Genomic DNA, 24,000 nt, shown 5'->3' with positions numbered 1-24,000 from the left:
ATGTGTAATTAAACCTTCAAAGTAGTCAGAAATTGTATTTAAAATGCACATTATACATGTTATAATGTTTACTTTGTCTTTCACAAGCATATTCTTTTTGAGGTACAACCAACACACAGAACATTGAATGTGCGAAATGTATGGGGGTTCTGTATATTTGGAATTTGATTCAGCATTACGCTACTATCGTGTACAGAAGAATGTTGTGACACATTTTTTACTTATGTCATATTTCACTTAGTACCGATACGATGGAGGCAATATACGGGCTAGGAAAAATATGTGACGTTTAAGTGGTGGCCTTTGTGAACTTAAAGGTGATCATCAGCCACGAGAGATTCTAAAGTGAACTTTTCCACAGGAAGCAGACAGGTCAAATGAGGAGAGGAGGCGAAGAAGAGGGAAGAAAAGATTGGGCTTCGTTTTAAAGAGTTCTTTAAGAGCGGAGGTCCTGTCTTTGTGTCCACTGAAAGAGCGACTGTGAATTTCCGGCCCTTGAGTGAGAGGAGTCTGCGGAATAAACTATTCATAAAACATCGCATAATAATACACGTTTTTTTTTTCTCTTGATGTTCCATTCAGTCCTGATGGTTGTGAACACGCTCCAAAGGATACCCATTGATTGTTAATAACATTTATTGTACATACTGGCTACAATATTTTAGACTGGTATCAAAACACTTTTTTCCATCGTTTTTTTCACCAGCGATCTGAAGATTTGACAAGGTTTTTTACTCTCCTTAAAACACATTATGCTACAACTTGTTTCGCCTCAGCTCCTGTACTGCACATTTGGAAGATGTTACTGGTTATGGTTCGAGTGCATCTTCCTCATACACCTACTATCCCTCTCTCAGCTGCGGATATATTTAATTGAAAACCTGATTAAATTTTAAAACCTCCATTTGAGACAATGTAAGATTGGCTTTTTTGAAAGCAACTAGCAGTGGGACTTTGAAGTTGACAAAGCAGAGCCTGAATCGCCAGAGGTCATTGGGTGATCTTTAACACTGTCAGTGCATATCTGTTAAAGGACTGACACAACCTGCCATAGAGCTCAACTAAAGTCCTCACCATCTCGTTGTTTAGCAGATGGACATAGATCATTGTTTCCAAATCCATTGGTTCTGTGTTTTATTAGAGACTTGACCAACTCCTGTCAAATATGCCACTAAAAGTCTAAAAAAGCAAAACACACAGACACCTATGATGCAGCATTGTCACAATCCCTACTTCTAGCGCTTTCAGGTTGTGGTATTCTATGCTGTATTGGATTGGATTTAACAATCCGGCTTAATAGAATATGGAATGATAAAAACATGGTGTGTTTTCAATAGAATCCTAATGAAACAAACTCAATCTAATGTGAGTTTAGAGTAATGCAAAGTAAAAATGTACAAATTGGTATGTTATTGTGCTACTTATCTCATCTCTGTCCCTTCAGCACTAGCACAACTAGGCCTCGATGTGGGAACATAGAATGAGTTTGGGTGGAATGTTCCGGAACAGTCCTTTAGTTACATCCTCCCTCCCAAAGCCACATCCTTGCTGGCCACACATTGCATGAGTTTACTTTTGTTCATTTAGAAAATGCATTTGCATTCAGCAAATGGCAAAATAAGATATATGCACATGTCTGAAAGAATAATGGAAGTAGCAATGTGATATTTCTTTGTCCTATTAACACAGTTTAAAAATATATTCTATAATTTTCCATTTGGAATGCAGGTGCTTATTAGGACTCCATCAGCTAACTTGATGACAGTTTGCACTGAACTTGATTGGTATCATTGCAGAGTGCTGGCAGGACGTACACTACTCCGAGCACCAACATGGCCTTACCTAGAGTTCAGATGCACTCTTAGCGTCATCAATTATTCAGCCACCTTTCAGCCAAGGAAGCGGCACAGAGAACAACGGGCCAGGCTGCAACAAGCGAGGCTCTCCATCTTAGAAAGTGAAAGCGCTATGAAATTAAACAGACACAAAGTTACACACTTACATACACACACTTACAGACAATCTTACTAAGGTATAGGTAGTTAGAAAACTACCTCTATGTATGAATGACAGTGTGAATACATAACAATTAAATAAACGATTTTCTCTGAATGTCTGTCCGTTTGAAGGTCAGTGGCCATTGAGGGAACACTCCGGCGATGACCTATATGCCCTTGTCTATCCCAGCCCACAGATCATCCACACGGTGAGTCACCCTACTTTTTCAACAAACAAAAGTTATGAAAACAGATACAAGGGCATGCTCTTGAGTCCTTTCAGAGCATATCCTCAGTTTGGTGTAGCCCATGCATTGTTTTTTCAATGTTTAAAACATGATGTTAATGTTTGTTTAACATTAGAGAGACACTCAAGGTTCCAAATATTGTTCAATTTTATATAAGACTGCCTTTGTCTGATGGACCAAACACACTAAGAGAGACAATGGAGGATGAAGGCACCTTGCCAGAAAGCAAGGAGAACAAATTCAACTAAAGATCATTTCTGTAGTACTTACAAGAGACCTCACTGCATGCTTTAGGAGTCAGATTCAGTTTAGTCGGCACCTCTTGAGGCAACATGACTACCCATAAGAAGGAAATGCTTTCACAACATCAATTAAACAGACAAGATTTAAGTAGGGGTGCCAAAGATCTTCACCTACGACTAGAACAATACTGGCTACAAAGCAGTAACCATAGAAACTCTATTGTTTACCATGGCACCATGTATCTAATGCAAAGTCCTCCTTAACCCTGTAGAGTGCTGTACCTCACTATAGTAGCTGGATAGTAGTTAGACAGAGTGCAGTTGGTGACTGAGCCCCATGGAGTGGTCCTCTGCCATAAGTGATTTTGAGTTAGACATTCCTGTCCTGAAAGAGCACCGTATGTGAAGAGGCTTTTTACAGTCTTAGTTCTGAAACAGGACAGAAACGCAACACAATTGAGTTCAAACTGATGTTCAACTAAGAAGAATAGCTAGTATTTTCTTCATGGAACGTGTGTGATGTCTATGCTATTTCAACACTGTGAGGCATTGGCACATGGTGACCTGTCAGGCAAAATGACTGTAATGCTTAACGAGGAAGGGGTTGACAGGCTTCCCTTCGCCCTGTAACTCTATTGTAGTCTGCTTTACTCCTAAAGTTGCCTCTGTCCATTGTGTTGGATCCAGCCTGTGGCTCCATAACTTTGACACACATACATACACACACACATACACACACACAACCCACCACAGGCCACTTCCCCCTCACACGCTATGACTGAGTTCTATTTTCCCAACGCCATCTTTATGACCATCCACATGTTAAATGAATTTTAGGGTTGCGCTTACCCTGCAGTAATCGTGCAGTACTAATTGCCCTGCAGCTGAATCCTGTCAGACTTGGGCATCTAGAAGGAGGATGAGGAGTACGGGGTCAGACTGTGACAGAACAGAAGCAATTCTGCAGAAACCAACTGCAGTACTGGCAGCCAACTCTGACATGTCACCCCATTCACTCTGTCTTGAATCATGAGAAGGCTTGGAATCATGTGGAGCACTGTTCTTATCTACAATATGTTCATGATGACCTCGTGCACAAAAGGAATGGTTTGTGTTGGGAGTGGGTTGTCTGTCAGCAGTGGGTAAATTTGCGAGGAGCCAGCGTCTGTCCTTCACGTTGCACAAAAAGTATATTTCTACACTCGGTCCCTTGTGCATCATTATGGCTATTGTAACACCTGTGACCCAGTAACCCATTTTGTCAAGGACCCCAAGTTATATTTCCAGAACCACCTAGTGTTCGGCTGGAGGATGTGAATCTATACACAGTAACACCAATATTCCACCTTGCCTGGTTTATTCAACAACTAACAGTGTTGATTCATCGTAACATGCCGATGGTGCCTTAACTTCACGTTTGTGGGATGGACATACCAAGAAGCACACTGAATTGAAAGCTGTTCTTCTTGGCTTCTTTTAGGCTCATTTGAAACCCCTGTTCCCATGGGGGGCTGTGTTTGCCAGGGATGAACCCTAACCCAGGCTGCAGCTGGAGGGTGCCTGTCTGGAGACCTTCTTTGGTGGGTCTCTCCCTCTGATCTTCCACTGAGGCAAGACAGAGTAATGCCTTTGAAGGACTGGCTCCAAAGTGATCATATAGTGATTTATGAAAGCACCCCTGTCTGTCTGCTCAGGCCCAGTTAAACAGATGATATTAGCCCGAGGCTGGTTCAATACCTAATTTAACCTCCAACCCTGATGTCTTATGTGATAAATCAATCAAAACTTGCATGCTCCCTTGATTTACACAAACACAAGAGAGTTCTGAATACTCTGTGTTGTATTGTTCTGGTGAATTTACACGAACTGTCTTCCTTATTATTAATATGCAGGAATATAGGTTGTTTTGTGTTTATGGAGAGTCTCTTTGTGAGACAATGTCTGATGGAAAGGAAAGATCCGATTCGCCACTCAAGTGTGTCATTAACATAAGTAACAGAGCTTGCCTGCCAGCTTATTTTGAGTCACTTTGTTAATTGACATTAAAGGAGAGGTTGCCTACAACACTTGCTTTGCCCTCAGGATTGCTTGTCTACATCAATGCATCACGTCCCTTGGGGTGAAAGAAGTTGTGCCTATCCTAGTTTACGTGTCACCTCAACAAGATCTCATTGAAGTGATAGCTTCTCTAAACAGCTAGACTACTGTCTGGCGACAATGTTGGACAATGCAAGGTCGCCTTCCTTGCATGACACAATGAAGACATGCATTTGCCACTCAAAATTATCTATTGATAACAAACCTTCTGCACCTTTTTCATATCATAATATACGTCTTTACTTAGTCATTCATGGTGTTACTGCTGTTTTCTGTTCCGACTGTTACACAAAATCAAACCTGGCAACCACATCTCCACAGTGTAATTAAACGCACACGGAAGCTGTTGCTACAACGATGAGGCACTGTAGACCCTGACTAAATGTGGGGTGTAATCTCAGAGACATTGATACACACATCAGGGCGCAGATAGCTTTTTGACGAAGAGCCCTTGGAACCCTAGTGGACTGCACTCTCCTCCCTCCCTATACTGTGTCGTAGAGGAAGTTATAACCCCTTCAGCGAGCCAGAGCTCTCTCTCTCTCCTGGAGACACTGCATGGGAGACACATGGGTTTGAGCGTGAGGGATGGAGTTAGCAACACATTACAGATGGATTGCAGGTGGTGGGCGTATCGATCTGAACCAAAACTCATCAAGTCATTCCAAGAAAATGTCCCATGGATTCAACAGCCTGAACATTGCACTGTGATTCGTGGTCTCACCGATGTGCTTTTTGCTGTGCATCATAAGAGGAGATAAGGCTAGCCGTCCCACGTCTCGGACACCTCTAGATATCACCACGGCAGACATCCCAAGTCTCCCGGAAAGTCCGGGAGTCTCCCGCATTTCAATAGCGGCTCCCTGATGCCCGCAAATGCTTTAAAGTCTCCCGGAAATCGGGGATTTTGTATTTCGAGCGAGCGAGACTGTCCAACGGTCATTTCTGGTAGAGATAAGTGCATATCGCGCGTCCTGATTGCGTCGGGGGGGAGGGGACCACCTCCCGGAAATGAGTCTCTGCAGGTTGGGATGTCTGCCGCGGTAACTATGTAGTCCGTGCATTAATACTAAAAGCTTCATTCAGTTGACAACGTGAAGAAGTCAGGTAAACTCGCGATTAATGTGACTGCATGTGACGAGGAATGCACAACGAAACAGCCCATTAAAGGTCTTTATCACAACAACGTCCTGCAGCAACGACCCCTTTACAACGTTCTGTGTGTGTGTCCATCAGTGTTGCCTTCCCTCTCGTTTTATAAAAGGTTTCCTGTGTCAGTAGATTGTCAATGCGTCTGTGCATCCGTCCACACACTAGCCTCTGGGGCTCAGCCTTGTTTTATGCATGTCGTCTCTGGGTGCTGGCGCCGAAAACGCTTTCACGACAGGAGAAGTGGGCCAGGACTGCATGCCAGTCGCACAGGGAGCGAAAGGCTGTTGCATGTTAGGGCTCTTTCAGTCTGTCTAGTATGACTCAGGTGGCGGGTTAAGGGGCCTGTGGCTGTCTGGATCACGGAACGTCTCATTCTACAATGTGACCCGTCATTGTCAAACCACAATAATAGCTAGAAATGGGAGGATGCACTTTGGGAATTTTTTTGGGGAAAATTGCAACATGGAAGATCTTAATTTCTCTTTCTGCACGCAAGTGGTAATACTAGATTTAGCACACAATCCGCCGGTGTATTTATGAATACATTATTTAAAGAGTGTTTCCCCTTTGAATTTTTACATGTAGTCGTTTTTTGTTTTAAAGTGGTTATTGAGTAAGAAATAGTGTAATGTGGGTTTTACAGAATCACCACGGAAGAGCTATGTCAATGTGGCCTTGATGTGTCTATTGAGGTGCATGGCACATGGTTTGTATAGTGTGTCCCTTCAAACCCACTTTTGACTTGTTCTTAATTTCTGTCAGTCTTCTTTCATTTAAGATAGGCAAATACTTTATTTTTGTCAGTTGACCAACAAGATATCTTTGGACCGCTATGGTGGTTTCAAATATGTTTGTGTGTTTTATTGATCAATCTAGGTATATCCTGAATTGACTGTAAGTACCTTCATACATTATATCAGTTATACAGTATTAATAAAAACGTACTTTCTTGAGTTCTGAATGTGTATGTATTGATGCGTTGAGGCTATTTTAATAAATCTGAGAATCACTGGAGGTTCAGTCATGTTTTTGATCACTAGAACGGTTATAATGGGAAATTCCCACAATTGTTAAAATTATAACAACCGAGCCTCTTGGATTCATTGGCATTGAACATGGTCGAAACTATAAATACAGTCTGAGACATTTCCAGCATAGCTTATCCAAAAAGAGATGTGACATGCAATAAACTTATTTCAGTCCACAGTCTGGTTTGTTTGTGCTCATTGGTGTTTACAAAAAATGAAAGGAGTAAGTAAATAATTGGCTGTTAGCTAACTAATGCAGCACTGTAACATTTGGAAATCCCATGATACCAACCAAAAATAGGCTTCAACAAATCAGCTTGCAGATAGCTCTAGGCAAACAGATAAATACACAAACTTGCATTGTAGTTTATGAAAGCACTAATCCTAACAACATCATTTGCATGCATTACCATTATCAGTGTACACTGTCTGTCTCCCTGGTCTGTCAGGGAAAACCATATAGTTATTGATCTTTTGATCTGTATATACAATAGGACACTATTTTTGTGAAATGTCACCATGCTAGGTTCTGATAATTTTTGTATTTCTTTAAAATATTCTAACAAAACATGGCAGACATTTATATCAGCAAGTAACCTTTTTTAGTAAATGGAAAAAGAAAGTTTATTGAATGGTTTGTCACTGAAAGCTTTAATGCTTCTAAGAACTAGCTTGATTGAGATAAATTTGTTTTAGGTAAACTGAATGGGATGCAGTTATGTGGCTAATGACAGCTGTTGTATTCAGGGGTTTATTTTGAGGTCAACTGAGCAGATATAGGGAAAGCCTTTCTGGAATATATGTGCACGATGAAAAGAGTCAATGAATATCTTATATGGCTGCTCCTATTGACATTCTATAGGTGTGAAAGAGGCCCATGTGTTCTACAGTAAAACTAAGACAAGCAAAGACACCTTATGGATCAGGCTTTCTACAACCAAGAACTGGCTGGGGGCCCCAACAAACTGACGGAAGAGCGACATACAGTACAGTGGGAACTGAACAAGTGAGGTAAAAGACAAAAGTACAATTGGAGCGTTACAATATCTTTGAAGCTCAGCACGCTTCAATGCTGGGAGACATTTCAGTAGGATTGATAATAACCAAGGGATTTCCCATTATGCAACAAAAGAGAAAACAGTTATTTTGCTCTGCTACTTGAGCTGTACAAATGCATGGTCAACAGTCTCAACAACGTTTTTTTGTTGAGAAACGAAAGCCTTTTTCACAGTCCATGATTGATGAAGGGCCTCATTGTCAAATTAACTGGGCTAAATACTGCATAATCACCCACAGAATAGAGGAATTTCCCCCACTGAGTTACATGTATAGATCAGGGATCAACATAATCTGGCCGCGAGCCATTCGAGAAAGGCTGGGAACTTTATTAAATCATCCGGGCACCACATTACTGCTGCCTCCAAGATGTTGTTTGAGGGGTTTGACAGGTGCTTGAAAGGCGTGTCCATGTACTGTAAGGGTTCAGCATAAGGCGTAAGTACAATCTTGTAAATCATGTGAGATGAACAGCAGATGAAACAAGACAAAAAAGAAGCTTCCGCTGCTTACTTTTGAGATAAAAAGATTACGTCTGAACTTTCTGAGTGCTTGTTATCATTTACAATAAACTCCCTTGATAGATGCATCGTCGCATGAATGAAATTAAATGAAAACATGACGCTTCCTCTGCCATTAGCTGCTGCCTGTCACCTGCCATTATGGTTTGGATGTGTTGCCATGGTCTGGTGGACAGTATCAATCCAAGCTCATGTGGCTCCCTCATGACCAGACTGGTCTGGGAGCAGCCCTGTTCCTGTTCCTCTCTTAAGGATAACAGGAGGATCAATGAAGGACGAAGGATGTGGCTGGGAGAGCAAATCCCAAATGTCCCTGGCTCCACTTCAGTTCTGAGTCAGCCTGCATTGCATCTGGTAAGGTACAACTAGAAAACACCTGTCATTGGAAAAAGAAAATCGTTTTCTTTCAGATATGTATGTATCACATATTGTAGGTTGTTTCACTGTCTGGGCGGAGGGGGGTGGAGGGGGGTCGGGGGGTGAAGGTTGATCAACTGCTAATGTTACCATAGCTTCAGCCACTCATTGCTCCATAGTTTTATCATTTGCATAATATAATCGGAGAGAAAACTGTTGAGTAATTTCTTCTTTTAAAATATTCCATGTTAATTTATCTGGGTAGAACAAGTTAATAAGGGATTATTTATTCATGCATGCATAAATATTTAACAGATTCATTAATATTCATAGCAGCTTTGAATTGATATTTATCAAGCCAAGTATGTATCCAAAGATTGTAAACAATTCCCATTTCGGTATCCCTGAGACTAGTTTGTGGTGTTCACTGTTTATCCAATAACACATTTTTATATAGACATATCATAGACATAACTGCCACAACTTTTAGAAACATTCGGAACAAATACATTTGCTTTAACTTGTACAGAAGACAGAGATTAGATGATTAGAAAACAGCAGAAGGAGTAAAACCTAGTTGTCTTGCTGCATACTGTAGCTTTTAAAAGTAAATCTGATTAGAGACTGGCACAACTGTATCAACTGTCCCTGGGGAGATCAAAGCTGGGGCTTTACAAACAAGCTTTCACACTCATAGCAGTTAGAGTAACAGAATGATATCCTTTTAGAATGTTGCCTGCATTCTCATTGCAAATATTTACCTGCATGAGTATGCTCATGTTATGACAAGGCTTCTAAATAGCCACCTAATTACTATCAACATTTAACATCCACACTATATATGTGCCTAAAACCAGTTGAGGTGAACTTTATTTAGCAATGTGTATTTAAATTAGATTTAGATAGATTAATTAGATTTAGATTGGTTATTTAGATTGTGTATTTAGTATGTAGACATTCTGTACATAGGTGTTTCAAATAAGAATACTTTGTGCTCTCCACAAATCTTTACAGGGAATAAAATGTTCCTTTTAAAGATAATGAGAGCATGATTGAAACCGTGGTAAGTGTTGTAAACCGTGGTAAGGGCTGTACACAAATGTTTATTTAGAGTCTGAGCCCCAGTATGAATGGCAATTTCCCATATAAATGGCAGAGCAATTTTTCTCTTGGCTGTTTTACCGCTCTCTACTGAAGCGTTAAAACAGTGTCACAACTATGTCCATTCTTTCTACACTACATTGTACCTGAGATTTTGTCATCATCGTAGCTGTGTAAAATGTGGTGTGTCAGTGACGTATTGTAAGGTGCCTCTAATCTCTCTACCAATTCTATCCTTTATTACAAGTCAGTGAGACTGACTGAGAATGTGTCCCAGTATGTGGGAAATTAATTTATACTGTAGATTCAATCAATGTGCAAAATTATTTCCATGGTTTTGTGAGGAAGAGGGTATGCAGGGTATTCCTTGTTTATCGTTTAGGTCATGTATCCATTGTGTAGTGAAGTAAATCATACATAGTGAGTTAATCTGAATGACAGATTGTTTACTGTTGTGTGGAGGCATGGACATTTTAGATATAAGTGTTAAAATAGTATCTGTCATTGGGACACTTTAACTGTCTTTACTATTTGAGTTTTTAACTACAGAGCTCTCAATTTCCTCAAATTCTCATTAATGTTCATGGTAGAAGATTGATTTTACACTCCAAGCCCTCCCATTGTTGAGTCAGCTTGCATCTCTTAAAACGTGATCATTTTCAAAAGCATTTCCTTTTATTGACACACACTCTATTCACTTAATAAAGGATGCTTCAATCTCTAAACAGGAATTAGAAATCAAGCAAGTATTTTTAGCAACAAAAAAGCCATTCTCTACTGAAAAGTAAGCTATTAAAGCTTTGATAGTAGATGAATAACCCAGTACAATCTACGCTAAATAGAAAAATGTTCTACAATGAGACAATTGATAACTCTATCACTTCAGGGTCTAACCTAATGCAAAGGATAGATATTTTAATCAATTTCAAACCTGTTATCTTTTCAGTTTCTTAGTGTAAAGTTCATTGAACAGTACCACAGCGTACCTCTGTGTTGGCTTATTGCCATTCAATAGAGAACATCTCTCTACTTACAAACCTGCGAGTGACAACATTTATTTGAGCTGAGGTTGGAATACAAGTATTTTATGGTAATTCCTTATGTGACTCTCAGCATGTGTCTCTGTTATGCAAACATATGCTCCAATCCTGATAGCACTTGAATGGCATTTAAAGTAATGTTTGTTGCCTCTTTTATACTTCTTACGTTTCTAACATAATTGGTCACAGCTATGGTTCAGTTTGGATATAACTGGGCAGACATTTGAGATTTGGCAAACAATTCATGTTAACGTGTTAATGCAAAATGAATGTTTCTTCATCTAAATGTGTGTATCTATGCAGCCAGACTGCCCTTTCAAAGGGGATGGTGCACCTCAGAGATGAGATGAATACTTGTGACTGTACTTTGTTCACTGTATAAACAGTCACTGTATTAAAGCTCAAGATTTAAGAGAGTGAGCTGCCTACCTTTATCCTCAGTTTGTACAGATCAGCAGGATGACTATTATACTGTACTATTGCAATTGACAAATAAGACTTAACTCGTGTAAACTCATAGAACTGAGAGAAACTAGTATCACTGTTTCTCTGTCTCAAGATCTGCATGAAATACAGATGAGATATTTCTCATACCCCCCAAAACAGAATAAAAATTGAATCAAATATAAACAAACCACAACCCCTAAACCAGACCAAACAATTATCCAAAAAACGATATATCTAAATCCTTGTTCTGTAGACCATCTGTGATGGATAGTGGGCAACTACAATTCATTTTGACCCCGACAATCATCTACATGCGTCTTATCATAAAGTGGAATATTCTCTAAACATTGTATTACAGGTGTCAGAAAGCAGGTGTGAAAATTGTTCCTCACGCTCCCGTCCCATCCAATTCCATGCGAAAACTGGCACACACTGGCAGCTGGTTAAGGGTGATGGAGAGAATGCGGCAATCCATTGGCTGCAGGCTTTGTAAATTTCACTCAGCCTAGTCCAATAGCAAGCTGGAGAGGGAGAGAGAGAGGAGAGAGTGAGTGAGAGGAGAGAGAGAGAGAGAGAGAGAGAGATAGAGAGAGAGAGAGAGAGAGAGAGAATCTACTGGTGCAAGCAGGGTTTATTCCTAATCTCGTGTTCAGTGCCCGCTCCCTCCTGCTTTCTCCCTATGAAGGCAATTAGATTCAACACAATTTACCGTGCCTCTCCGATTCCTCACTTACCTTGATGTGTAGTGCTAAAACCTACCATCATTAACAACTGATGAACTGCATCCGTTTTCCAAACACAGGACCTTGAGTTTGGCTTCTTTTATCTGGACTGCGCTACATTGGGATTTTCTGTACAGAAGCCTACATGGAGTTTTAATATTTCCGTACGTGTGGTGGTGGTTTACTAGATCAAAGTCGGGACTAAAGGAACGATTCATTGAGTGTACATACAGAAAACGGTGAGTCTTTCTTATTATAATGTTTTTTTATTCTCTCAAACCAAGTAGGTATGGAGCATATGAATCATTTTTCTGCCAGTTAACTGGCGACCCTCCCGTTAGATGTCTTGTCCGGACGCGCGCTGCAGACATTTTAGTGAAGCATTAGACAACGTGAAAATGACATGTCATATCAGTCGCCTAAAGCTAGTGGCTTTACGCATCTTAAATATTTCCACCATACAATGATTCATTGCCGTTGCTGACCGATGAAATGAAATCCCTTAATTGCCACGAAACCATTGTAATTGTCTAACTGAAGCAACAGTCCAGACCAACTTTACGACCAGCAAGGGTAGCCTCAGTCTACTGGGTGGACTGTCAAACTTCAAATATCTGTAGCTGAAGCTGCAGACTATATACAATCACTGTAATGTGATCGTACTGAAATATAAAGGCATGTTTGCAAACATACCGATACCTTTCGTAAGGTTTGGGGTACAACGTAGACTGCAGCTTCATCTACGCACTTTGCCAACGAATTCAGCAGCAAGCCACAAGATGGTACTCTAGATATCTGAAATGCCTTTTTAGGAAAGTAGACGCACATCGTATGTTGGAATATTTATGAAGTGAAATGATTTAGTGATATAAAATTCAGATTTTGACGCGTAATATTTGATGTTGCAGTTATGGCTATGTCTATGCTTTTTAATGGTACCATGACGCTAGCTTGCAAGGCATCTTTCATCCAAATGTCGGTATTACGCTGTTTCCAAGCATAGTGGCACAGAGTCGTTTTGACATGTTAGGTGATGATTTTATGAATTCTGAAACCGTGTATACGTAGACAACCTCAGAAGATAAATTAAAATTCAGCAGCACGCATCTAATGATAAATAGTTGGCACAACTTTGTCATGATAAACAAAAAATCGCACTACTGCATCCTAGAATATTACAAACATTGTCCTCAGATTGCAAAACAAACATTCAGCTTCACTTTCAATACTCCATATACCATATTGCATTTATCCCAATTGTGCTGGACATCAGATCCCATACCACATACTTACAAATAGAGCACAAGAATCTTAATTTTAAATTATTTATTTGCTTGGTGTTGGATTGTGAGGCTGATGATAGTAATGTCAATCCATCTGCCATTTGTGCTGCAAAACATTGAACACACTTGTATAAGGAACAACAAAAGGTTAAATTGCACTGCAAGTGCTGTAGTGAGTAAGAAATCGGGAGAAAGTCATCCATTAATATGTCACACTGTGAACACCGGCCCTGAGGATTAGTCTACAAAAGCCTGTACCTGTTGTGATCTAAAGTTCTTATAATGCTGCTGTGTCTTTTATCTGATTTCTTTTCAAATGTTTCTTTCAATGTCAATCTAAGCCCCACCCCCCCACCCCCACGCACCATTTCAGCAGTCTGCAGTGTCATTCATTGACGTTATCTTTGTGTGAACATTGCCACCTTATAATGAATACTTCTCTACAGGCTGTCAAGGGCCTCTTCCAAGTCTATGGTTGATCTTTCTCGCTCTTGTCTTTATGACTGTCTTGGAAATCCAGTTAAGATAAAGTAAAGTCCTATGTGTAAAAAGCACACGGTCTGTGGATCATGTGAAGGTAATGCTAAGTTCAGGTTGGTGTTTTCAATGTTCTATCCCACTGTTTGTCTGTAGACTTAAGAGACCGAGGTGCGTTCCACTGACTTTCCATAGCAGGAAAGAGCTCCCTCAACCAGATCTTTTATGACAATTAAAATGCAAATGATTTATGCAGCCTTCATTGAAATTCATAAGCCTTATCTCTTATAATCTTTCCGAGAGGGAGAATAGTACCCCACAATCTTTCATCTCCACATCTCTCCGATCCTTGCTTCATGTTACTGGAAAGAAGAACATACAGGATAGAATGCAATGTTTCAATGTGATCTGCCTGAATATATACCACCTCATCACTTTTCACGTATGGGTGCATGTCTATTTGTCAAGTTTACCTGATTGTGTTGTCAAGGCAAGTGCTCTTCACCCTCCATTTTGAGTACACTCAACCATATCAGCTGCTGTCTATCCATCTCCTATTCATTGAGTTTAGATACAGTGCTTAAGGCTTTTTGTCATAGGCATGCGATTTCATATGAGACACCCATCACTTTTAGTGTCACGCATGCAACACTTGTCAAGTGAGAAGGTAACTAATTAACATCTCTGATTTGACCAGCCAGGCATGAGATTCCTCCAACCATTCACCGTCCTCCCAAGTCTGACTGCGCGGAATGGCGCAGGCTCCTAGGGAAATTGAATGATCTGTTGCAAGAAAAGGGCCATCTGGTTTGATGCAAGAGCCGGTTCCTAAAAGTTCAATCTTATATATTAAATAATGCATCATCAATCTATTATATATCCTTTATAATTGCTGTTGTAATGCCCTTCTTGTAGAATAGACTTACATTAACGATCAGGTAGCCATCATACTTTACCTCACTAACCTCATACTCTGTTTCATATTTCGTATTTACTAGCCATTTATTGATACTGCTTCTTGATCATTTGCAATTGTTTTGTAAAAGCAAAAAACATTTGTTAATGCTTTTCTAGTAACGACTTTGTTTGGACAGGATGGTACCGTAGCATTGGGCAAAGTCAGATTGACTCAAATTTGTCAAATGAGGTAAATGTTTCTGACGGTAAAATTGGGACAGTTGTACTGAAGAGTGTCATTGAATCTTAGAACACTTCAGAACCGTAATGCCAACTTACAAACACATTCACACACATGCTCACACACGTTCACACATTACCACGCATGCACACACTTTTCAATTTTGTTTGGTTACGGTGTGCTGGCTTTGTCCTGTTAGACCACTGTTAAGGTGAATTTTATAGAGGGCACATTGGTTCTATTGGAGATCCTTTCAATCAGGCTCTGTTCCATAGAGCATCACTGTTGCTTCACACTTTACCCTTCAGTTACCCTCTCAGATCATCACTGAACTCTGAACACTATCGAGTGCCATCTCTCTCTGCCAAAAGGAGAGTTACAGTAGATACACCATATTGAAAATTGTTAACATGATCTTAATTAGATGTGCCTACGTGACATCTAAATTTCAAATACTCAATTATAAATTATGCATAAACAAACATTTGCACAATTGTGGTGTTTGTGTGTGCAAACCCTTTTGTCTTTGGGTATGTTATGATGTGGTTATTATGGTTATGGTAGGGTATGTTAGACAAGTTAAATGGTGCTGTCTGCTCCCTAAAGTTTGTAATATGCGTGTTAGTGAAATCCTTTGATTTTCACATGAACAAACACAAACATTGGGTGCTATTTCTGGTGAAGTACACACAATTTCTTGCACCTTTTGTGAATTAGGACTTCAATTTTAATCGGTGCTCAGAAACAGACTAAATACGGATTGAAACTTGATAGTTTACAGGGGATTAACTGATGTTTACTCTGTGTTTTTGTCTTTCCTGCAGGATATCCAATCAAGTAGGACCAGCTCTGTGTCAGAGGTTGGTGGGAACAACAAAGATCAACCACAATTCCCACTTATTCTCTTAGGATGGGGGGCACTGAGAAAGCTGCTCTAATTGGCTGGGGCCCTGTCTGTCATCTGTACGTGGCGGCTTGAGGAGGAGGAGGGGTTCATCTGGGCTGCAGGGTCGGGGGAGAGGATCATAACCGCAACATCCTGCGTGGCCGACCGCAGCAGGAGCATGTCTAGGCCAGGAGCTGCCTCATGGATGTCTTCCACCCCGGCCTACGGGATGGCCAGGGTCAAGCCTCTGCTCTTCTGGGTTGGTCTTGCGTCTGTGTGGCTGGCCGTGGCTCAGGCCCAGCAACACCCTGTTGTCATCACGAATTACGGGAAGCTGCGGGGTTTAAAGCAATCTCTACCCAATGACATCCTTGGGCCCGTGGAGCAGTACCTGGGAATCCCCTATGCGTTAGCTCCCACAGGGGAGAGACGCTTCCAGCCTCCCGAGCCGCCCACGTCCTGGCCCGGAATCAGGAATGCTACCCAATTTGCTCCTGTCTGTCCTCAGTTCCTGGAGGACCGGTCTTTACTCAATGATATGCTGCCTGTGTGGTTCACCGCCAACTTGGATACAGTGGTAAACTACGTGCAGGACCAAAACGAAGACTGCCTTTACCTAAACATCTATGTCCCCACCGAGGATGGTATGTCACCCTTTGTTAACCATGGCTTTTACCTGATCAGTGCATTTGTTTTTTTTCCGCATGGTTTGCAGGCCTGTTCTCAAGCACTCAGGCTTGGTCTCGGTGTATCACTTTGTCAAGGCGAGTTACAGTACAGCTGCTCAAAGAGAATAACTTCTAAAGGCCACCTAGATTTATGAATGAAGGTCAGAGTTTGAAGTAAATGTGGACTATCAGGTACACTATAGTAAAAATATGGTATTTTCTGTTTCTTTGTGCGAGAGGCTTTTGATAGTGTTCTCCAGAGTGGTTAGGCTTTCTCCCTGTGCATTTGCTGCACTGCAAAGGTGCCATTTGAGTGAACACCCATGACTTTATTTGACTTGACACATACAGGACCACAAATGAACTGCACTTATCAGCCTTGGCCTACTATCAGAGAATGATAACGAAAAAGGACACAATTGGTAAAGTGGGTTGGTCTGCCCTAAGGTGCTGTTTTAGGAGTAACAACACACTCTTTGAGGGTTCACCTGTGCTTCTGACAGAAGTTGAACTCTCTCTTTGCTAAAATAAGTCTTTTGAAAACATGTTTGGTTTATGAACACTGAAGGGAGTTTATCTGAAAATCTCAGAATGCTCAGATACGTGTTATTCTACCAAATTTAGAGATCTCCTCAGGGCAAATATTTATCATGGAGGACAATGGATTTGCTTTATTTTTCTTTTCTTTTGAATTCACAGTTGCAGCTGAATTCAAAGTGGATGATGTTATCTGTAACAGTTAATAGTTTTTCTATTTACAATTGTAGTTTATCTGTCATTTTATGTTTAGGTAAATAATCATGCAAAAGACACAGCAGGCTACTGTAGTCCTTAAAACCAAAATAGCAATTTTCTTCCCCTCCTTTTTCAAACGAGGAAAATAAGCAAAGAAAAGCTTATTTCTTTGAAAACAACAATATGTTCAGGACAATAGTGAATAGGTAAGTCAAGTTCAATCCATTCTTCGTGCTTATCCATGGAAACTAGTCTCAGATTCCACATTTACATAAGTTACGTATAAGAACATTTTAATTGTATTTATGTTTTACTTCAAGCTATGACATGGTTTGGTCAATAGGCCTCCCTCTTTCACTTTCTCCCTCTGTCTCAGTATATCTATCTGTCTCACTTCCCCCTCTCTCTATCTCTCTCTCTCTTTCTCTCTGACACTCTTTTTCTTTTTGCCATTCTGCCCATCATCCTTACATGCCCTCAGAATTGGTCTTTTCAAATCCAGTGTAATGTGGAAATATCCGGCAAGCAGAGGATCAGAGAGGGATTTATAGTTTTGCTCCTCAAGTGGGGTGACAGATTAGGAGAGTGCTTTCATTGTAGTCTGATTTAAGCAGAAAAGAAAATCTACTACCCCGATACAGTCCTAATATGAAGTTCAGTTGTACCCCTTTAGGATTGTGGTCATGAATGCCAGGGCTGAGGTGGCTTGTGCGTAGGGTGTTAGATGTTGCTATTGTGTGTTGTTTGAGCCTCTTTGTCTTTAGGTGTGTCTGTGAACACAAGGCTGCAGTGTGTATGTGTGTATGTGTGCATGTGCGTATGAGTGCGTGAATATGTGAATATTACTGCTGGGGCCAGAACCAGAGCTGGTTTTATCTGTCTCTGCAATCCTGCTGACTGTGAGGAAAGGTGGTAACCAGCTTCACTGTGAAGTCATCTGAGTGAATAGGTAGCATCCTGGGGCTGTCTAGTTGAGATGACAATACTTCTCTGGCCCAGTCTCTATTTCTAATCATTCATATTTTCCACATGTATTCTCTCAACTATTAGAACGAAATATAAAACAGCACTACCTTTAAATCCCTCATCATCCCCAACTACAGATAATAACCCCTTTATATTTCTGCACAAAGCGCAATTCATTGGATCATTTGACAAGCACTTGGCTGTTACATGTTTATAATAATAATGATCTACAAGGGCATTGCTGGTATTGATAGCTGTCCTCACTTGTCATGTGACTTGAGAACTGTATGTTGGTACCCTATTTGTAAGATGTAAACCAACTAAGCTGAAAAACTCCTAAATCCATGACTTTTCTATTAAAAACTTTTACGAACAGAAAAAAAAATTGGTTCAGTGCCTGTGTGACAGTTGTTTATTTTCACCTTTCCCAAGTAGCATCTTGAGGAATAATTGCAGTGCTTGTGTAAGACCTGTATTCTTTGGACATCACTTTCAGTGTAAGTGAACTGCCAATGGCATCTCAAAAGTGCCGGAGCGATAAGTTGCCAGTCCTTTTCTGAAAAGTCTGTGTTTTTGACAGCCAGTCATATGCATGGAGAGGCAAGGAGAAATGTCTCAGGGCCAGGTCAAGAGACGCTACATGAACGTGTCAACGCGGACCTTGGTTAGACCGCTGGCTCTCAGTTTCCCCTCTGCTTTTCAAAGGCAATAGTAACTCCAGTCAAACAGTGACACCAGAGTCTTTCATCTTGTCAGATCCAGAGTTCGGCATCAGTCTGATGGTATTGCAGTCAGCCGTGTTATAGAGGATGAGAGAAAGAGAGAGAGAGAGAGATAAAGCACACAATATGAATCAACAGTAGAGCTAGTTCCAGACTACTACTTCCAGTACAGTGTGCGTAACTGCCTGTTGTTTCAGTGGATTTGAGAGTAGCCTTGAGGTTAACAGGGCCAGTTAAAGCCCTGTATTATGTAGGTGAATTCTTCATTTTAACTGTCAGGATGTTGGTTGTGTTGTTCCCATCTAAAAGGTTACTGTGTACTGCCTATGTGTGTGTTTGAGTGTGTTTGAGTGTCTATTTGTGTGTCGGACAGATGTAGGACTTTATGCCTTGGTGCGTTAAACTGACACACCACTTTCCTTTGTTTGTACAGCTTGGGGTCCCTCACTGTTGAGCAGGCCATAATTGTGTGTCCATTCAACCCCTGCCTTCTAAACTATGTGTGCCAAGGAATATTCCCAATGATGTACTGTACCAGCCAGCTTGTGGACTAACATCAGAGATATACCAGACAAGCACAATGGCAACATACATTTACATTTGCTTCATTGAAAGGGAAAACAATAGCCTGTGTGATAGAATGCATATTGGATATCACAGTGGCTGGGAAATTCTTGCTTAAACAGTCTTGTTCTGCAGACTTTTCATCCAACACTTGCAGTGTTACTGATGATAATGATTGTCCTGGGGCATAAGGGTCAACTTTCTTTATTCATTAAATCTGATTATGAGATAGGTGAGCTTTGACTAGCAACAACTGGGTTTTTGTCAGACCAGCAGAAGGCTAATCATGTGAAAGAATGAGCTCGTAATGATAATACTATTGCGAGACCCCAATCAAATGACATTGAGAGAAGCCCTGGCTTAAGCCTTTACATCATGAGGATAATCTTTTCATCTGGTACAAAGGCCACTTTCTGTTTAAGTGGGAAGTGAAATATACCATTTTAGATACTTCATATATTCAGATATGCCTGGTTGTTCCATGTGTTCTCTCTGCATGTAAACTATTGATTGTTCTATTGTTGATAGCCACCCGTTTGGCTGAGTCAATGTCCTCTCATGATGTGAAGTACTGGTGTGTGTGACAATGACCAGGATCCATATCCCTTAGTAAAGTATTGTTCCATCCATTACTATATATGGCTGTGTTTATGGAGGTGCTCATGGGTTGTGGCTAGAAAAATACATTTTATCACACCAAGTATTGGTGAGACTACTCACTTACTAGAATATTTTTTCCCCCCTCTCCAACACAACCCAAAGTTTTTAATGCATTTTTATCATTTTCGATCACAGTTACTGTTTTTTGAAATCTGTTTCCCCTTATCCCCCTCTACTTTTCTCCTGTTGTCAACCGTAGGAGCCAACTCAAACCGTCAACGTGCAGATTTCCACAATAATGACGGTGGAGAAGAAGAAGGTATTTTTCTGTCTTTTTTTCCTTTTTGACAAAAGAAAAGCCTGATTCTCGTGCATGACAAAAGACTACTCGCAATGATTTCTTTTTTGTTCCACTCCCTCTTTTTTCTACCCCTTGAAGTGCAGACCAATGCATACCTTGGGCTCTTCATTTTTGATCAACCTCTTTCCTCTTTGGAGACCTAGATGATTTGGAGTGATTCAGAGGGACTTATCCCATGTGAAAGGGCACCTCTAAATGGGAACGAGGCACACCACCTCCTAGAAACCTCCCTCCACCCCTCACCTGCAAACTGAACGATGTTCAAATGGACCTCTGCATGTCTCCCCTCTCGCCTCCTCAGAGAAACTATTAAACAGTCATGTTTCCCCTTTGTTTCTGTCATCGCTCGGTGAAGCATGAACACTAACCCATGTTGTTTTGACAGTGGAAATGTGTTCATGTAACTCTGTCAAAATATCTTTGTCACGTTTTTGCTATATTAACAGCTTGTTCTTGTGCATGGTATTAACCAAATAGCGAAATTACTTTAAAGAGTAACTATCGAGGCAGGGGCACAGAGAGTAGAAAAAAGGCCCAGAGAAAAGTGTGAGGGCATCATCATTTTGTCTTGTGGGGATTAAAACCAAGGTCCAGAACAAGCAGTGACATTTTTGGATCGCACTACAAAGAAGTCAGAGTCTTTTATTAAAATGTGCAGACATTTCATCCCCTTGTAACCCATTGGGCTTCATCCAGGCATTTTCCTCCATGATGTTGTACAAATCCAGATTGCCTTCCTCTGGCCCTGTGTTATTGAAGGGGTATGCAAATTATTTCACAAATAATACTGGATACACTGTATACCTATTTGATTGTTCTTCCTTCTTTCAGGAACTGAAACACCTTATTTTCAACCATGTAACAGGATGTGTGAATCTAACAACTTCCTAGTTTAAAATACATTTTTGGGTCTGTATTTCTCTCATGTTCACCTTGTATGTGTCATCAGTCTATCATTAGCTCTAGAAGGAACACTACGGTACCTCCTCTCTACGCATACACTTCCATGTGTTCACACACTTCTGAGACTCACGATACTGTAGGCGCTCTGACGGGGGGATAAACCCTTTTCTTTAAGCACTGTTGATTTCCCCGTGCCAGACCCTGCTGTGGTCTACGCCAGTGTGCATGGAGGATCGATACACACTGACTGTTTGAACATCTGCAGTGTGGATGAATGGCTCCCCCCCCCCCTTCCAAGGATCTACCTGTGCCATAGAGTGTGTGTGCTGCAGGCCGAACCTTCCCTCAGCACTGCGGAGGTCTCCTCCAAATCCTGCTCACTCCGTGCTTGGAGAAATAAAACGACACACTCTCGGAAAACACCCTTTCTTTTGAAAGTTTTTAAAGGAAATCTATTGAAACCCCTTGTGTGCCCTTAGGAAACGCGTTGAGAAAGTTGTAAAATATGTGAAAAATATTTTTCCCAATTTAATTATATCTTTGGAATGAGAGCCAGGGCATTATTTGAAATGCTCGTTTAGATTTATTCTAATTAATTCTCTCTCTTCTTGAAATTGACAGCATGGATAAGCATGTTATAGTGTGTGCAGCAGAACCGTGTACAGTACAGTAGAAATACTAATGAATATTTTTGACGTTAAGCTCAGCAACACGGTCTCTTTTTCCAGTTGCTGTGTTTCCGTCTGACAGGTCCCCTGCTTGGCCCAGACCCACACAGAGACCTGAGAGTCCCTGCCGGTGGCTGTGGCCATTGTGTCACAGCATTCTATTGAACAGGAAGGGTGACGAGTTCCATCCTGTCTGGGGATGGGTGGTGGGGGGAGAGGGGAGGGGGGCCCACTCTGCCCGGTATGGTCATTAACTGTCATCTCCATCCCTCCCACTAACACTTGAAAATGCTGAAACCAATGGAAAATTCACATGACCCCCCCTCTCCCCCTTTCTGCTTCCCCTTCTCACTCCATATAAAGATGAGTAATGTGTGCACCACTGCTTGGTCCACGAAGGAATACATTATCCCCCAGGCTCGGCATGGCAGTGATGAATGTCCGTGCTGTGCTCATTGCAGAGTCACCCAGGCAGCCCCAGTCACAATCCCAGTCACAACCCCAGACATATTTCTAGTCCATGCCCCAGCCCTAGTACCAGACCTATCCCCAGCTCCAGACCCAGACCTAGATCTAGACAGACCCATTCCCTTTCCTAGTGTTAGATCCAGCCCTAGCCCTACCTCTAGACCCAGATCTAGCTCATAGACTTATCATTAGCCCTGGACCCTGAACAGAGACACAAAGTGAGGCAAAAGGAGAGGAACTATTTTATTTCTCTGGTTTTAAGTGCTCAGCAGTGACAGGATTGGAACACACTGCCCTGAGATGAACCTCAGCTCCAGGAAGATGAAACATTCTTCTAGATCTGCAGCATCTTTTCGCTGGCTCAAAGTGCTCCTAACTGCCCCCCCACCGTCCCCCTCCCCCCAGCCCCCTCCTCCTCCACGTCACCACAGCACTACACCAAAAGAGATGGAGAATGACAGTCAATTTGCCTCTGGGTCTGATATGGTGCCTGCCCAACTCCCAGCCTGCAAAGAGCCTCAGATGCAAATCTGTTAGAAAAGCAGACAACTTTATAGCACTTGGCCCATTTTTATGTGCATGGAATTTTCCTCTCAGTTCAGCTGCTCCTAATTACGAGTTGAAGTACGAACCATTGCACGGTGAGAGCACTCGTTCAATTCGTTCAGCATAAGCTGGTTACCCCCACCCCCCCTTCATCTGTGGAAGAACCTAGTATTTGTGAAGAGTGAACTGCCAGTCACAGGAACAGTGCTAGTGATGAGGGTCATGATGCCTGCCCCTGCCTCACACAGCCTGAGCTCTCACAGGAGAGGGCGCGGTGCCGGTGAGAATGAGAAGTCGTGAAATAGATGCATTCGCATTAGCGATCTCTGGGCTTCCACTCAGAGCACAGCAGAGATTAATAACCTGCCGCCATGGGTTGTTTTGTGCTCTCTGTTTTGGGGGGGTTTCCTTGGTGGAGGAGGAGAGTCAAACACACACACAGCCCAGTTTTGACGCAGCCAGCGTCTGCCAGCCCATCAGGAGCCAGACAGACATTGGCTGCCACTGCCCCCTCCCCCCGCCCCCGCCGCAGGCATAAGCAGGTGCAACAGAAACCAATAATCAGAGGGTACAGCGCGGCTGTCGGTTAAATACGAGCCACATGCATCAGAGGAAGGCCAGAGACGGGTCCACGCGTCGACGTGCTGCTGCTGCACGTATGCAGAGGGCCTCTCCACACATGCAGCCTCCTCTTACACGGCTGTCAGCGCTGGCCGGCTCTCCCGCTCTGCGGACCGTGTGCTCCCCTCGGCCGATGCTCTGTGACATTTGAAAGGCTTCCAGGAAGTCATGTTGATTTGGATGTGGATCACGGGGCTGGTTCAGCTGTTCAGACTGGGCAGTCTGTAGGTACAGTTTTCTGGTCGACTCATTGCACCAGTGTGTGTATCACGTTTTGGCATTTTGTTTTCTTTTGACTTTGAAGAAGAAAAAAGAATGCATCTGCCCATTTCATTGGTTAGTGGCCTCCTTGTTTTCATATCTCCAGGTCAAATACAAGTGCTGAG

Source organism: Osmerus mordax, chromosome 22, assembly GCF_038355195.1.
Source record: "Osmerus mordax isolate fOsmMor3 chromosome 22, fOsmMor3.pri, whole genome shotgun sequence".
In the NCBI taxonomy this organism is placed as follows: Eukaryota; Metazoa; Chordata; class Actinopteri; order Osmeriformes; family Osmeridae; genus Osmerus; species Osmerus mordax.
This window is presented reverse-complemented; position numbering follows the sequence as displayed.